Source organism: Melanaphis sacchari, unplaced genomic scaffold (genome assembly GCF_002803265.2).
Source record: "Melanaphis sacchari strain LSU unplaced genomic scaffold, SCAv2.0 Contig55_pilon_pilon, whole genome shotgun sequence".
Lineage (NCBI taxonomy): Eukaryota > Metazoa > Arthropoda > Insecta > Hemiptera > Aphididae > Melanaphis > Melanaphis sacchari.
Window position 1 is genome coordinate 613,349 of NW_020271389.1, and position 19,564 is coordinate 632,912.

The 19,564-nt window shown below is 26.8% G+C and overlaps 1 protein-coding gene across 1 annotated transcript in view; it reads left to right on the forward strand.

Annotated features, from left to right (window-relative positions):
- The first annotated feature begins 17,446 nt into the window (after positions 1-17,446).
- The window catches only part of LOC112599831, a 105,342-nt gene continuing 103,224 nt past the window's right edge, over positions 17,447-19,564 (forward strand). The window contains exon 1 of the mRNA XM_025346897.1: positions 17,447-17,561. The gene's annotated coding sequence lies outside the window, so the exon portion shown is untranslated. The remainder of the gene's footprint in view (positions 17,562-19,564) is intronic.

A 19,564-nucleotide genomic window follows, 5' to 3' on the forward strand; every position in this document is an offset into this window, starting at 1 on the left:
AAACGTAGAATAGGTAAGTATAATATATATGTTTAGATTCGTGTTATTATACAGTAAATATTGCTAAAATATTATTAACAATAATCTACCTAATTTTGTATTTTTATAACATTGATAAAATCTTTATATTTTTTATAGGTATGCATTCTTCTCTATAGATATTGCCTGCAATACTTACATTAATCTTTTGTAAATACTGAACAGTACCTAAACTCTTTTATCGTTAATTAAATTTTTCTGTGTATAATATTGGATAAATTAAGTGACATGGTTTTAAATATTGTCAAATGTATTATTTTGTTTTAAAATCATGACTGAAAAATAAAATAATACAAAAAAAAATGAATATAGACACACGATAAATATTTATAGATTTTAAAATTGTACTTCTTTTTTTTTCCCCTTTAGTTCCCTTTTCGTAATCATAAATTTTCAACTGAAGTCAAATAAAGCACATTATTATATACCTACTATACAGTAGGTACCTTCCTATTATACTTGTAGTTTTCTAAATTAAATTATATATTTTATTTATTTTTCCGCTTTGTTGTTGTTATGTCTTCGTGACCTGAATCGGAATTGCCCAACTGTTCATCTGTAGGTTGAACGCCAGAATGAGAATTTAAGCATGGTTCACTTAGCATGTTTTACACGCACTTGAGAACTTCATCCCTTGTTTTTGATGTCCACAAGTTGATTCACAATTTTTCAAACATTCACAAGAAATATTTTTCATAATACTTTTATTCCGAACATTTCATCAGGTGCAGACATGGTACCGACGTAAAATCGATTCAGAACATCGGGGATGGAAATTAACAGACTATACGGATTAAAACCATATTTTACAAATAATGAACCAGTGCCAAAAAGTATTTTGGAAAATATTTCCGGTTGGTGAGACGTTGACAGGTGGCAGTCACAGTTCTAACTCTGATTCATTATGTACCTACCTTTACAATGATAGATAAGATGGAACCGCAGTTATCTTCAAACTTGCTTGAGTAAGTGATGGTAGTTGATCACTTTAGTCCGGGGACGATTGTCTAAACAGACGCGTCGCGAGTAAAATCGCTCTGAAAAGAGCGTTTTTTGTTTTTCAACCAATTTGATATTTGTCGATTTAAGCTCTAGCGAGACCTGCTGATGATTACATCCATTCACCACTGGTGGGCCCGACATCTGTCTCAGGTTATAGTTACTGGTTACTGGGGTTGGTAACTACTAATGTTGGTGAATTGTAGCCACACAATAATGTGTAGGTACCTATATGTATAGTACCTATATACACATCACAATACCTATGAATTTACTAAATTAGTTATTATAATTTTACGTAAATTTTAAAACTTAAAACGACATACATTTCTTTCAAAAAATAGCCATTTTAGTACCTATTGATTATTTCTATTTTAGATTACACCAAAATCATTTATTTTTATCAAAAACACAATAATATTGTTTGAAATAATTATGATATATCATGACGTTACACTTAAAAACATTTTGATTTTGCATAAAGGTGTATATACTTACTAATTACTATTAAGTCAAAATTTGTAACTTATTTGTTCCACGGTAAACTATTTTGGGTTTTAGGTAGAATTATAACTCTGGAATTTGAGATATGTTAGACGATTAGTAAGGTGTGGTCCTATTTTGGAAAAATAGGGAGTGTTGATGGATATTTTTAAATCGTATGGTATTTTATGATACTGTCAGAATAATTAGATATTAAAATAGAGTTATCTATATATGGCGAAACTGATGAAATGGTTTTGTTAACAACTTATATCCAAAAAATACGCGAGAAAATGATGTAAGTTGTTTTTTACAAGATTAGTGAAGTATAAGTGAGTATGAAACAAACTATATACATTTAGACATATTATTTATTAGTGATTGAGTTTCAAGTAATTCCACCACAGATTAATTAAAAATATTAGCTTAACAACTTAAAATGTTTTAGTAATTTTATACAAATAAATTATTAGCTTGCGTTTCATTAAAAATATTTAATAACAACTTTGCAATAATGTATTATACTTATACTCAACTATTAATTATTATCCTGACAATATTTGGTCGAATATTGATTAATCGGCCATTCACCAATATATTATATTTAATACTCGGAAGTATTCATCTCCAATCACTTCTCTTTCACTCCCACCTTATATAGTATTTAGCGATCATCGTTGGCTTAGGTGAAATCTAATCCACGGAGTAATGATGGTTAAAGTTAAGTCTTCTGTTGGTAAGAGGCTGACCGGAAAGTGAGAGTTATGCGGCACATTTCTCAATATAAATTGTACAATGATAAACTACGAGTATTATAGTAGTAAGAAATAGAGTTGATATCGTTAAATATCCATCGACCACTTGGCTGACATGATCCGAATCGGTGTGCTATTATACAGCACACTAGCAAATCCTGATTCTGGTCAATCCACACCTGTCTCCTCTTTAGTCGGTTTGATATGGGGAAAAAATAGATGAAATAAGAAGACTTAACCTATTAACCGTGTCACGGTAAACACAGTAAACCGTGTCTGTTGGTTAGGGATTGAAATTTAAAAATTAAGGCGCTTTCTAGTGAATAAATTAACGGTAGCCGTGGTTGGTACTTCGCACACGAGTTGGATTGTTAAAAAAAACGATGGTAGAAGGCGCTGTCATAATAGTTGTTCGTACGGTATTGACCGAGTATAAATCACAAGTTATTTCTCGACCGTTGTCAGTGCTAAGATGTAATGGACAATGGTGCAGTATACGATATAAATATTCGATGGCCGATTTGTACAATACACTTGGATACTTAGTGTATTGTTAAATGTTGTGTTTATTTTGAAATCTATACACTAAAAGTATTTATTTAGTTATTTTAAATCATATGTATTTAATATATAACTATTAATTACACAAATTTGATGTTTTTATTTTCTTAATACTATGTTCGTAGAAGAATCATTGCTTTTTGTAGTTTTTTTTTATGAATAAAAATAATAATAATATTTTTGGAAATATTATTTTTTTTACATAAGTGATTATGAATCTACATTTTCGAAGAAAATTATACCTATTATTGTTATAATTTTTTATGTTATTTACTTTTTCGAATGACATCAGTAGCAGTATATATATTTTTTTAAATTTAAACTCCATAAAATAGGATATTTTTTTTGAAAATATAAAAGTTTAAATAACAGATTTTGAAACAACAGCTAATTAATTATAACTGATAAGTATTTAAAGCATAAACAATGTATAAATGTTTAATTTGTTGTTAAAAAAGTAAATAACATAAAAAATAGTAAAAGAATATTTTTCAAAAATTTTGTTTTGGAATGATGTTAAATTATGTAGAAAAAGTATTTTCAAAAATGTTAATACTTTTTAAAAATAATAATAGTGATTATACTTATAAAAGAATCATATAGTGTAGGTAAAAAATTCATATTTTATGATACGAGTGTATAATACAATCGGGCTACATTTATGGTTCAATAGAAGTGAGGAAGCGTCGTCCTACCTTCTTGGGTATAATATACATGGGTGCACTCAGCATATTATACGGTTTTTAATATTCTATATTGACATAATAATAATAATAATAATAATAATCGTGGTTTGTGGGGATATGAACAAACAATTATTGTTGGTTATTAATTCTTTCTACCATACACTGGACCATTAATTAATACCAATATTGTTTCTCAAAACATATTTTACTTGGTGCTATTGTTCAATATTAATGACACCTATTTACAAATCAGTTATAGGGTATGGTTAGTATTGAATTATTGTTTGTGTTTATTCGGTTTTTGTATATTATACTTTAAGGATAAAAAATATTATAAATCAGCAATTGGTTTACCGAATATCGGCGTAAACATAAAATTAAAATAAACATAAATTTATAATTTATTCGAGCAAAATCCAATATTTATCATATAATTACGAGTATGACGTCTACAAATATTACGAATTAGTATTATAATTTTTAGATTAGGTAATTTAGATTAATCTAATCTAAATAATCTAAATCTCTATCTTAATTTTTAATCTAAGAAAATTCTATATGTCTAATGAAGTGGCTATAGTTTTTACATCACTTTGAATAATATTTTTTTTTAAAGAATTAATAGTTTCGGATAAAATATTTTTTTGTGTTAAATATATTTAAATCTAATTTTACTTTTCCTAAAATTTCATTTGCTTGGTTTATTCGATTTAAAATTAAACGTAAAATTACAACGCTATACACAAAGTTAAAATTTTCAATTTTTTTAGCTGAAAATGTAGCATCTAATTGAGTATTTTGATCAAAAGATTTATTCTGACTTATTTGGTTTAATTGAATCATATATTTCACCAGTTTGATATCTGAACGGTTTTATTGCGTTTATTCTACTCTTCCATTTAGTTTTACTTAATAGCTTAAAAGTTAATTGAGTTTTATGTTTTTATTAAACATCCAACGTATTTGATCCACTATATTTACAGTATATACAACACACAATACACAGGCGACTGAAAATTCCGAACTAAGCCAATGTGTGTCTGTGAATGTTATTTCAATCAGTTGAATAACTGATAAATACAAAGAACATGCAAGAGTCTTTGGCCGTTCGCAGTATTTATCATTATCACCGTTCTATTTTGATTCAATACTATGGTGCATCCTCGGTAAACGAGATGATAATTGGTAGGTGGGTGGGCACCGTTACACTTTTTTACTATATTTTCTGAAAAATGAACAATAATTTAGGAATACTGGATTTTATATAATTTGGGTTCAGGAATTTTTAATCTTTAATCATATCGTAACATGAATACGACTGATAAATATTTTAATAATCAAAACTTTTGTATGGTAAAATTATTTATTTTTAAACATTGCACTAACAACTGTTAAAATTTAGTAAACATTTCAAAACTAAGCTTATATTTTTTATAAAATTGGTGTTATTTTTGTTATCAAGAAAAAAAAAAATGCCAAGAAACCTAATTATTTTTAGTATTGAAGTGTTTTGGCTGTTAGATTAGATTAGGTTAGGTTAATGATAAAATAATTTCCATTGTTTCTCAACCATAATTTAAAATGTAAGCGTGAGTACAAATGTTTAAGAACTATAATATTTAATGTCACGTCATATTTTATAAATAATACATATTATTTATTACATATAATTATATTTATATGTACAAATGTAATAAATAATATAGTTTAAAAATAAAATACCCTCATAATTGTATTTATGTTCGCGTTATTGCATTGTTAAAATTAATATTGTATTGTTCAGAGTGTGTGTTGTCGCGACGAGGCGGGTATCGGTGATGATGATGGTGGACAAATATAATTGATATATGGGCAAGTTCCAAATAGCTAATAAGTAATAAATTAAATCTATTAAGTTCACTTATATATTTTGACTAAGATTAGTTTTTAAATTAACTTGTGCAATACAAACGATACCGTATTTACAATGTAAAAGTGGAAACATAATATGTAGATATATTTATAATACAAAGATTATACCAGTAGTTCTTAAAAAAATAATTTATGTAATGTATAAATTGTATATTTTAAAATCAGACAAAAAACATTAAATACATTTTTACAATGAAATGAAAAAGTATCAAAGGATGGCATAGTATATTTTTCTTCAGTACCTTTGTTGTCAATATAACACGTATATAATATGTTTTTCACTCGATAATGAAGATACTATATCTATAGTTTAAGTGTAAAAATTGAGTATATTTTTCTTCAGTAACTTTGTTGTCAATATAACACGTATATAATATGTTTTTCAATCGATAATGAAGATACTATATCTATAGTTTAAGTGTAAAAATTGTGTACAATAAATTTAGACAAAACATATTTCAGTTGACTTTCTTACAATGGTTCTTGTTGAAGTCAAAATAACGTTTAATGTCAAATACTCGACAGACCGATATTACGGCAATTAAACGTTATTTCATTATTATCTTATTATTTTCGTTATCTGTATCTTCACGGTCAGGTCAGTATAGCTTCAGACCTAAATTATGTTGACAGTTTTTAGTAGCGTCATAGCTAGTAAGGTGTTTTCATATTATATAAACTTATATTAATTATTATATTTATCAATTATTATATTTTACAATTTATACATTTTATAAGTGTTTGCTATTCAAATAAATTATATATTTTTACCGAAGTGCGGGTCATTAGTAAATTAAAACAACAGTTCAGGCCCCAACAGTTCTTCTTATATATTTTTAAAATAATGCATTGATATATCAATTGTAATAGTAGAATACAATTTACCGATATTAATAGTTTTAGTTCCGTAAGTATAAATTTTTAGTTTAATTTTTGTATCATCTATAATAATTTCATACATATTATGTAATACAATTCAGTTCTTAATATTTTTATTTGTTCATAGTTCAAAATTTAAACTATTGAAAGGCTTTCAAGTCTATTGGTTTTAAAATAGTTAACGATTTAAATTTATATTTTTACTAAAAAGAAATTTTTTTGAAAAAATAAAAAAATCTTAAGTGATTTATAAAGAATATGTTTTCTATTGAATTTGTAATTAATGCATTGGTTATGTCAAAATAATAATTATTGTAAGATTCATAACAGTCTTATTTTAAAATACCACTGGATTCAAAAGCCACCTACACGCTAATGTACTAAAATTGCCTATTCGTTACGCCAGTCATCGAATATAAATAAATTACAAATAACATTTATCAATAATGATATTAATAAAATTTTTATAAATAAACAATTGCTTTCTAAAAATCATATCACTGCTTAATTACGTTTTTAAACTGATAATCAGAGACAGATTATGCCATATTAATACATTATATTATACTTATCTAATCGTGACTAGCGCTATTATTTATTAATAGTGTTTTAATACTTTTTCTGGCATTTATTTTAAAAAATGTGTAAGAAAAGTAACTTAGCAAAATATATTCTCAGATAATTAAATAGGGAAAGAATAGTAATAAAGTTGTATAATAATAATAATTTTTTTTTTTATAAGTAAGTAAGTCATAATGTAATCAAAGTATATTAAGTACTTATTGATTACATAAAAATTAAAAAGTGAGTACCGCTCAACGAGTAAAGATATATGTCACCGATTTCCTTTGAGCGTTCAATTGCAACTGTAATCCAACTCACAACTCACAAAACACGTAAATAATTTTTTTATGTAACACCAAAAATCCGAAACGGATCAACACCAGCTTCCAAATCAATCAAATCCTTCCTTCAACACAGTACCGACATCACCAAACAAACTATTGCAGAAATGGTATCCCAAAACGTTTTATTCAGAAAAGATCAAGTTATAATTTTCGATATAATTGATGGGGTCCTTAAAAAAATGTATCTAATTGAAATAAGTAAAATTATATTATTTAGAAAAACATCATATTTGCATCCAATATCTTAAAAGATTGCTATTGAATTTATTTTTAACTAAAACTCTAATCACTAACGGTCTTGACCATGCATACGTACTAATTTTTCGAAGATAAATCGATCGTATCAAACGATATTATTGATAAGCTACCTCAAATAACCACTATTAATGATGAAAAGAGATTAACTAGAATACATAAGATCTTTTTTAATGAAATGTCAACAAATTAATCATCTACAATAATTACGACAGTAAAAATCCTTTTAATTAGCTTATAATCACCTTAAAATTTAGATGCTTTAGCAACTCATGCTTACTACGATAATCTCTTCCTATTACCGAATTCGATAATGGAAAATTAATGGTTATTAAATTAAATTGCATGAACTTCAAATCCTAATAAAAACATTAAATCTGCAGTCATACGTATGTTTATAAGAAACTAATTTAAAAAAAAAGATTACGTCGCAAAATTAACTAATTACAATAGCTATCATAAAAACCGCGAACACAACCAAAGAGCTTGCGGTGGTGTAGCAATCTTTGTATATAAATCATACCCATTGGTACTTATCCCAATTAATTATAATTTAAAAGTTATAACAACAAAAATCACATTAAAAAAGCATTTTAACATCTGCAATTTATATCTACTTAACATTTGGGATATCAACAAACAAGATATAATGCAAATAATAAATCAACTACCCACATAATTAATTTTTCTTGGCAATGTTAATGCATACAACACAATGTGAGGTTTCGAAAAACCTGACGCTAGAGGTAAATTAATCGAAAATATATTATACAATGACAAATTAATTCTACTGAATAATGGTAAGCCTACCCATTTCAATCAGTACAATGGCACAACCTCGGCAATAGACTTGTCTATCGCAAATTCAAGTACCTATAGCAACATATTTAGAATGGGAGGTATTCAATGAAATATACTCAAGTGATTATTGACCATAATCATAGACAAAAAATTCGACAAAGTCAAAATCCAGTTAAAAAAAAAATAAAAAAAATAAAAAAAAATAATAAAACTTATGAAACCAATAATCGAACATGAAAATACCATACTTAATTACAGCGACTATGTTAAAATTTTAAATTTAATATTTTATAAAAAAAACTCAACTGGTGCCAAAATATTAGATAATTAAAAATTATTCGAATTCTAAAACCTATGAACATACTGAAAACATTAGTTCACATAGAATAGAGATCCGATTCAGACAGTCCAATTAAAATATATAAAGCCATAATTAGATCGGAAATTAATTACGGCTCAATAATTTACGGTGCTGCTAAATATAGAACAATACAAATGTTAAATATAATTGACAACTACTCTATCCGTTTATTAATAGGTGCATTTAAATGTAGCTGAATCCCAGGTATATTTTGTATAGCTGGTGAATTACCTCTCCCTTTCAGAAAAAAACTACTCGAAACTAAATATTATATAATATAAATAGATAAACACTAAGAAAATATTGTGTATAATAAAATTATGAGAAAATCCAACTAGGTAAAGCTGCCAAGTATATTTTATTTCACGCCACTATATGCAAAACAACAAGAATTTGTTATAAAAAACAAAAATTCAATCAATAATGTAATTAAATTTCCTGAATTAAATATACCTCCTTCACAAATTATTAGAGATAACATAAACTTAAGTCTATCATACCACAACAGAAACATAATAGATAAAAAGTATATAAAAGTTTTCATTACGATCTACTGCAAATGTGCTTGGAAAAAAAACTCATATATACTGACATGTTGAGCAAAATACAAGTTTAGCTGTGATAGCTAATATTAAATATATACAATTAAAAACCAATAATATATGTAGTATTTTTACCGTTTACCGTTTTTAACATTAACGATACTTATGAGTTATGACTATCCAAAGTATTAATTATTCAGATTATAAGAATTACCTATATTATTGTCAGATTCGTTAAGCACTCCAATCGGCGTATATAATTTAAACATATTACAACTTACAACCAATTATTAGCCAAATAATCAATGAACTTAATGACCGTAAAAATATATATTATTTAAATCCTTGCGTGGATCCTGGAAAATGTCGGTATAATAGGTAACGATAAAGCTGCATTAAAAGTTAAAAAAAAACATCATTACCTCTGTTTTTGAAGTATATCCTTAAATATTAGATCAAGATTTTAGAAATTCAATTAAATTCAATTACATGGATGAATGGCAAAACCCTGGGAAAAATAATTGTAATAATAATAAGCTCAGACAAATCAAGCATACAGTATTACCATGGCCTAAACCATTTAGAGAGGACTAAGTTATTTTTGACCGTTCCCGAATAGGCCACATTTGCATGACACCCAACCACTATTCATGACCAAAGAAAATCCACTCTCATGCGCTATTAGCGAAACACTCATTACGGTCAAGTATATACTCCTCGAATGTCGCCAGTTTAATGAAATACATATCAAATAAGATCTGATACCTTATATGAGATACTTAAACCCACTCTCGAGGTGTCCAGAAAATTAATGAATTTTATCAACGAAACTGAATTCCGTCATAAAATTTAATAATATTACCCGAGAAAGTGAGAAAACAATGTACCTACATATATAGTAGTAATTCAATAATTTAATGTAATCTAATGTGATGTAATGTAATGAAAATTCAACCTACGAGTATTTTCAATGTAAATAAAGTAACACCAGTTAATAACCACGTAGCTAATAAAACAAAAAAAAAAAAAAAATTAATAAAAAAAAAAATAAATAAATAATAATTAAAAATGTTTTTTTACTAAGTCTAGTAAAAATATACGTATTTTAATTTTAAATTACTACTTTTTATAATTTAAGTTTATCAATTTTTGCTGTATAAATTAATACAATATTAAATTAACAAATTTAATTAACTAACTACTAATTAGAAAAAAAAAAATGCAAAATTAAATGTTTTATTCCACATTTCATGGTAGTTCTAATTAAGTTATTCTTAGACTTCAAGTAGAGAAATTAATCAATTGAGAATGATGATCGTTTGTCTCTATTTTATCCAATATTATAAATATATAAACATTATACATTGAATATAATAAATTGTATCTAATTTATTATGACTGAAAAATCTGATATCATTTTGTATTATAATAGAATGTATAATTATATATAATATCATATTATAAGTATTTTACGAGTATGATTTAAACATTAAATTGTACTAAACTGAATTTGGAAGTTGTCATTGAATATAACGTATACCTACTCCTATAATGTGTTTTATTATAAAATATATTATACTCGTAGGTAATTTTTCTTGGCTATATAGAATAAAAAACATATTTCACATATCATTTTAAATATCCTGTACATAAATAAATTCAAATAATGTAAATTATAATATTAATATAACTATTAAAAAAACTAAGTTATATTAATTTAATTTTTAATATTTTTAGAATGATTTTTTAATGTTTATCTTTATATGTATTAGGTTTTAGATTATAATCCTCAGGTTAGCAATCTAATGTTATTTTTATTATGAATGTAATTATTTAAATTGTAGTAGGTATCTCGTTATTAGTTCAATGATATTATGTAGAAATTGAATTAAAATTTCTGACCGTTTTGTATTCTTATATTTTAGATTTTAATTTATGGAGGTTTTTAAAACATCAAAATAATATCTTCTATAGTTCTATATTTTTATTTTAAGTGTCTGATCAAAGTGAGGTTATCTAATATCATCCAATGAAGTAGTATATAGTAATAAAGATATTAATTGCATATTTTTAAAGATATTTATGATCATTTTTTTGAAATATTATAATAGCTATTAAGAAAAAGAAGTGATCTAAAGTTTTCATAAATTATACTTAAAGATGCATTAGATTATACTTTAAAGAGATAATTTTAAACTTTTTTCTACAGTTTTTCTAAGTATGAAGAAAACTATTAAAGAATGTCATCCTAAATGATTGAAGAATATCAGTAATGTACGTGTTTAACTAAGCTTTACTCATAATCATTCTGAATTTGATGATTCGACATTGCGTTTAAATTTAATATCACGATGTAACATATCTCACGCCAATGAAAAGGAGGTGAGATAACTAAAAGGAGAACTCAGCACGAAAAAATGCAGCCCGATTATCGTGTTATTTATTTTTTTTTTTTTTATAAATCTTACATATTTTGAAAGAAATATATTCTATATTTTAAATTCAATTTCAGTCTCCAGACGCCGCGTAAACACTATTTCTTGTTTACAGTTTATGCTCCAATTATCTTACAAAGTCGTTCAAATGATTAATAATTTTGTTTATAATCATGTCTTTATAAATGTCATTACATTAAAATACAAAAATAGAAATAAATGCATTGAATAATAGTCTTAACATTTTTATACTTAAAGTTTGAAAATTAAGTTCGTGTTAATAGTCACTTGAAACTTTTGTAAATGTTTAATTGTAAAATAATGTAAGTAATATTATCTTATCATTTTGGTAGATATACCATTTTTTTTATTAGAATAGTTGTGTATTTTATACCATTGGACATATCTGTACTAAGCTTTATAAAGTATTTTATCTTTTGTAATTTCTTAAGTTGCTATAGTTCTTAAACTTTTATATTACTATGTAATTTAATGTAGTAGATTAAAAATATTAAACACTATTTATAACCATTTAAAATGCTAAAGAATTTAGAATAAATCTGAAATAGTTTGCCTAAAACTGCATTTTATATAAAAGAATTGGCACATTTATTAAACGTAAGATATTTATTAAGCATAAAATTTCGAACAATACTAGAATTGGTAAAGAAAAATAATCAACTGGGCATATTTTTTTGGATAAAATTCACTTAGTTTTTTATAACACAATTTGTAAAATTTATAAGGATTTTTAAAGATGATTTCAAAAATAATTTGGAAACACTTTACCACTCTCCTATGTTAGAAATAAATAACAAAATTAACATTTAACACATCTCAAAAGTTTTTAAACGCAAAAAATATTACAATATTCATGTAATGATAGATATTAGTATATTACTACGTGTTTGTAATTTTAACTAAATTTTATAATGTATTGTAGAACTCTGACTTATTTTTAAAAATTTTTTTTTTCGATTAACAAACTTAATATAATTTAGTTATCAAACGTGTTTTTTTGAAACAATTTTTAAATGAATTGTTATTTATTGTCAATTTAAACAAACTAAAAAAATTAATATAGATAGCTATCGAAAAAAAAAAATAAAAATAAAAATGTGATTTTTATGAACAGATTAAAAAAAAGTGTTTATTTAATTTTAAATAATTATTATAAACAATTTTTATTATCAAAGAGAGTGTTATATCTGTTTTTTGTCATATAAATAATAAAAATATAATTCTTAATTCATTTTTTCTTTCTAACACAATAAAAGGGTTTGGTTTAACTATTAATAAATATATGTTCTCTTTTTATACAGTATGCACGAAGTTTTTAATGCTTATTTATTTTTTTTTTTTAACCGAATTTATACATAGGTTTTTACCAAATGTTCATAATTACTTTATAAGTACATATAAATGTATGTTTTAATTTAATTTTATAAAGGATCTCTTAAAACATTTTTGAATGGTTTTCTTGTATAAAAATTAATTAAAATATTTGTTGGTTAAAAATAATAAGATAAAATTGTTATATCATGAAAAGGCTAAAAAATAAAAGAGTCAAGTCAAAGCCATTCATCGTAGATTGTTTAGAAATTCTTCTAAGAATGTTTTTAGGAAGGTTAAATTCAATATTTTTTGTGAAGTTTCCTATTACCAGGTGTAAATTACTTGGAAAAATGGTGTAAATTTAATAAAAAGAAAAATAAGCTACCAAGTGTAATACTAAAATTTAAAGCTCATATTATGTTTTTTTATAAAAATAGGTGAAAATTGTTATAAATGTACAATATTTCTGCTAATATATTTTACTAACATGCAAATTTGATATTTTAAAATTGAATGATAATTATAAAAAGCTACTTATTTTTGTTAAAAGTAATTTATAGATGTCTAATCTAATAGGTAAAATAATGTATTAAGCTCTTAAATACCTAATAAAATATTATAATTTATATGGTTTTTTATTTTTAACAATTTATTTAAAAAAAAATATTTATAATTATCATTCAATTTAGTTTACAATAAATTTATTGAAAATTATCTCTCTAAATAATCTAGTATAATCAAAATATAATTTATTTTTTGAAATTTATTAATCTTGTAGGAATTATCTAGTTATTTTTATTTTTTGTATTGCGCGATTGAGTAACAATAAAAATAAGTTAGTCCTAGTTCAGTCATCTAGTGATAGTAATTTTAGAAACTTCGTGATTTATATATTTGCCTTGTTAAGGGGGGGGGGGGGTATTTTTATATTTTTCTCTAATTAAGTCACTTTTCTGAGAAAAAGTGATCACTTGTGACCTGGTTCAAAATCACTGCCCACTTGGACACTTTTTATTTGTTATTTTTTTTTAACTTAAAATATTTCTGTAAATAAAAATTTAATTATACTAAAGGTCTTAGGTAATTAAAAATATTTTATTATGTTTAGGGTTGTTATTAATGATTATACGGTATGCGACAGTTATTTTTAAATAATTATCTTTATATTTCTATTTTTAATTTTAAAATTTAATTACTGCGCTTTTAATGTAATAAATAGAAAGTAAAAAAAATATCAATGTATAAATTATTTAAGTAAATAAGTAGGGCAGGCTACTATAACTTACTAGTTGTGACAACTGACAAGTTTTTTTGATTGTTTGTTTATTATTTTAATTAAATTTTAATAGTATTTAGAAATCGTTTATTAGTATAATATTATACAATAAGTATTAATAATTTGATAAGCGCTCACTAAGTAGTACTTATTACTTAGGTAGTGGTTATTTTTTTTATATAATATTATTAAATTATTAAATGTATTCATTTATTCAAAGTTATTGCTAGAAAAATTATAAATTTACTAGGAGGATCTCAAAACAGTATAATTCAAGGGGTATGTCTAAGTTAATTTTACTTATAAATTAATGATAAGAATGTATCGTGTACAATAATTTACAAATTAAGGAGTGATAGATAAAAATGAATCGTTATATACAATTACAAAGAAGTTTATTATCTACATATTTATTTGAAGGAATATAGAATATATTGGCAGGTACGACGTGTGAGAACTTTGAAAAAGACTTGAAATAAAAGAGTTGGAGAGTTGGTTTAATACCGTTCATGGTTGTATTATGTTATCATATTGTTAATTCATCATCATCACTGTATATATTCCGCGCGAAATAATGTTTAGAATGTGATGATTAATTGTTTTTGGGTTTAAAGTATAACACAGCGATATGAGTAAGTACAAGCCATAACAATGAGCACGTATCGTAATCATCATTGTTTTTTGTACTTAATTGCAACGAAACAAGAATAATTTTAAACATATACATTAATTGCAGGTCTACATGATTTTTTATGATGCTTATACAATGATAGTTTTTCATAATTTATGTTAAAAAAGTTTGAATAAATTATTTCCAGAAAATTTTTGTAATATCGAATTTTAAAAATATATCAAATATACTAATAGAATCAATTATGTTAACTCATTAAATTTTAATTGAAAAAAAAATAAAATGTAAATTAATATATTTAATTGTGTTATTGAGTAGGTCTTTTAAACACTGTATAAGTTGTAATAGATGTGTTTAATTTGAATTCAATAATAAATCATCATATTTGAAAAATTATTCAGAATTAAGGAGACAGATGAACCCGCATTTATGTCTAAAGAATAATCTTTAACTAGTTAATATTATATTTTTATTTTTTTATGTTCATATTGTTATTGATATTTTATTAATTCTTTTAGTTAAACTAATTTATACCAAAAATATTGTAAATAATTTTACTTCTTACAGTTAATATACATGTACCCTATCATAAAACAGTGTTAATATTATAGTTGGGTATAAGAATAAAGAAAATTTAAATATTTGGTGAACATTTTAAGTTTATATAATATAATCTAGATTTTTTTCGAAAACTGGTGTTGCATAAATAATATTATGCGTTTTATCGTTGTTTTTTCTCAATTATTAAGAAAAGTACTTGGTTTTCATAGTCTTGACTAGTATAAGTGTCAACTATATCGGATCTGCTTGCATAATCTACCGTTATTAAAGTTTTAAATTGAATACAATTTTCTGTTTTAATGATGAAATGACCTAAAAACACTGCATAAATTTAATCGTAAAATAAAATCGAAAACTTTGAGGGTAATTTAATTGGTGGATTCAATTCTATACCGATTTCTTGACGACATTATTTTTGTTCCTTATGCCGCAAGCAAAACTATTTTGAAACGTACGAGCGCTGTGGCGGATCCAGGGTTGAATTTTTGGGGGAGACTTAAAAATTACTTTTAGCCATATATACATTATAATGTTCTAGTTCAGTGTTCCTAAAATATGAAAAATAGTGAAGAGAACGTTATTAATTTTATCATGGTTAAAACTATAGGAATTGTTTATGTTGATCGGGTACCTATAATAATAATTATACTGTTATAGATTTCAATTATTTTATTTTAAAATGACTTACAAAATATAAAATCTAATCTGCACTTGTTTTAGAAGCAAACTATTCAAATCTCTGTGTGCGTTTAAAACGACATAGATCATTTAAAAAAGGCCGTTGAAGAGGTCCCCATAGACCCACCTGGATCCGTCACTTCGCGAGCGTCTACAACGTAACGAAAATTGCCGACCAGGTCTTGTAATCTTCGGCCTGCCCTGACAGAACAAGACAACGTCGCACGGCGAAAGAAAACGATTATATTGTTGCCGTTTGCTGGCGTACGAACGATGATATTAATGAGCCATAATAACACAATAACGCGCGCAATACGTATGTCACAGCAATGATAGTAATATTAGTAATAATATTTCACCCGCCGTTTCACCGAGCGGCGTATGACACGGCTTCGGCGGCGGCGGCGGCACCAGAATAATAATCGTAATAATAATAATAAATAATAATATATAATATATATAGTCGTACCGCATAAACAACACACGCTATTATAACGCCGAGCGCGTAAGGGTCGGCGATCGCGCGTCGCGCACACTGTTGCGCGCCAACCACTGTTTGCTGCCGCAGCCGTGGCAGAGCGGCGGCGACGGCGGCGGCGGCGGCGCGCGAATATTATATAATTGCGCGCGCGTCGTGGCCGCCACCGCCACTGCCGCCGCCGCCGCCGCCGCCGTTGACACGTCCTCCGCGCGCCGTCCGCTCGCCACTGCCGCCGCCCCGCCATCCCGATGGCCGCGAACTCGGTGGCCACGGCGCCGTGTCGCACACACACACACACACACACTATCGCACACACGCACACGCACACACATGCGCACCCGCGCGGCGCGCCGTATTGAACTCTGCGCGTACATCGCCGTGGCACGTTCACACAGGTAGAGACAGGTGAGCGCGCGCGATGCCCACCAGCGCAGCCCGGAACCGTCGAAACCGCTGCGCCGCGTAGGGTTTTTTTGTTATCTCGTCGCCGCCGCCGCCGCGTTTACACGCACACCGCGTCATACCGCCGTGCGGATAGTGCGTGTACGCTCCGCAACAGTGTAACGGCAGTCGTCGGCGCCCGCGGCCCGTCACTCGCTCGCTACCGTCCGGCGCGCGAACACGCTCGTAACGCACGCGAGTGACCGCCAGATATAACCCTCCTCCTACCTCCCCCACGCGCCCGGTACCGGACCGGCCCGTCGCCCCGCCGACGTGTTTTCCGGCCGAGATCACTCGGTCGCGGATATTTCTGTCTCCGGCAGAACGACGACGAGAATTTGAAATTTGACAACGATAATAATATCAATAAAAAAAAAAAAAAAAAAATAATAATAATAAATTAATTAATTAAAAAAAAAAAAAAAAAATTCGTTTTTTTTTCTCTCGTCGATTTTCCTTTCGTCCGCCGTCGCCGTCGCGTAATTTCGTTTCATGTCCAAATAGTCGTATTTAATCGTTCGCTTCTGTAGCTCTGTCCGGCTGGTACGTATTATAAACAACATATTATTATTATAATCGTTACATCTATATTGTAGTTGTAGCACCTAAAAATATATATATATATAAATACGTCCCCAGACATTTTTCTAAGGGGGTGGGAGGGAGTGGGGAGAAAATAAATTAAGATTTTTTTTTTACACGTTTTACTTAATATATAGAACATTATTATGTTTCTAAAATCATTATTACATTTAGGGTATTGTTATACATTTTATTTACAGAAGATTATTATTTGTCGTCATTATTACATTAAATTATTGCGACTAGATAATAAATTTAAAATTCTAGGGGAGGGGGCAAGCGCCCCGTCTTGCGCCCCCCTGGGGACACCAATGCTTCGTCCGAAAATCACTGAACATTCTCCCGAGTCCAGTGTTTGTTAATTGTTTTGGTAATAATCATAGTGCGATAGAATTAACCCTCGCGTACATAGATCGAATACATGTTGAGTATGTGTACTTATAATATTATGTATTACTGTATATGGTGTCTATATCGTCTTGACTATAATTATAAAGACGCTGTAGAAAAGCTCTTTGATGTGCACGAAACGAGAAAACGAGTCTCATTTAGAATAATAATACACGGAGCTGTCTATTATGATATACATTTTTTTCCTTACACAATATGTATACTTTATAAGTATCATAGTTAATTGCAGTAAAGCTTGTATGTATAATTTATAAACAAAGCCTCAAATTATAATTATAACGTATTACAATTAATTGTATTCCATTGGGTTTTAAAACGCGTAGAGTTAAAAATACACGAGCACGACTTAAACTATATACATATAATATAATGTATATAATTTTATTAAGGTAATATCTTATAATGAATTGGCTTAGATTTTATGATATCATAGAACTATATTCTAACTCGGCGAATTTAATTCAATTAAAATAAGTGCAATTTCTGGTTTTCAATAAACACGAATTTTGTTTCTTTTAGTTCTTGAGTATTTCATTTAGTTCATTTCAAGTGTATATATTTTTTCTTACTTATGATATAGGTATTCTCAATAGTAATAAATATTTATTTTTTTCATCAAAGTTATTTTTTGAATGTGTCGTATTTCTACTATTATTGTTTGGTACGAGATTTTAGTTTTTTCGTTATTACCATAAAGCAATGTTCATCTTAAAATTTAAATATACTATTGCAATTTTTAAATTATCGTAACGAAATAAATGTTGTAAAACCTTTAATTTTAAATATAATGGAGTTAAAGCCTAATTTATATATTATAAAAATGAAGTGTTTTATTTAATGGATGGTATTGTAACATTACAAAGTTTTATTATCATACATGATTATCCACTTGGCAAACCATGACAATTCTCTGTATGAGTAAAATAATTTATTAACATGCCATTTATATAATATACTATCCACATTCAATGTAATATTTAATTGTCAGAAAAACTGAAACATATTAGAAACAAATAAAAATTAGTTTTTAATGCGTAATTTTATAGAATTAAATTTTCAGTGATATTTTGTATCAATCCATTAAAAAAAGAAAATATTATGTTTAATATACCCAATTTCCAAGCTTTATTTTATTATAATTTATACGTCATTTTTAGAATGAAATTGTTTGCATTGATGTGATGGGGTTTTTAGATGTAAGACAATTTCAAAAGCAACTTATTAAAAACTTTATACAGACCGTTTTTTCAATCATTTCATTTCAACATTTGATAGTATATAAAATAAGGTTCCAATAGGGTTCATTATTTAAATATAAAAAAAATTCAATAAATACAAAAAATAATTCACGTAAAAAACACTCATTTTGGTTTATTTAATTTAAATACATGGAAAATATATTTTCTACAATTCTACGTGTTTAAGAATTTCACGTTTATTTATTATATTTCACTCTCATAATATTTTCAATTTTTTAAAATTTTTCAAATACTTTTAGACATTAATAATGAGGTTATATTAAATGATACAGTCATAATATGAAATATCCATAT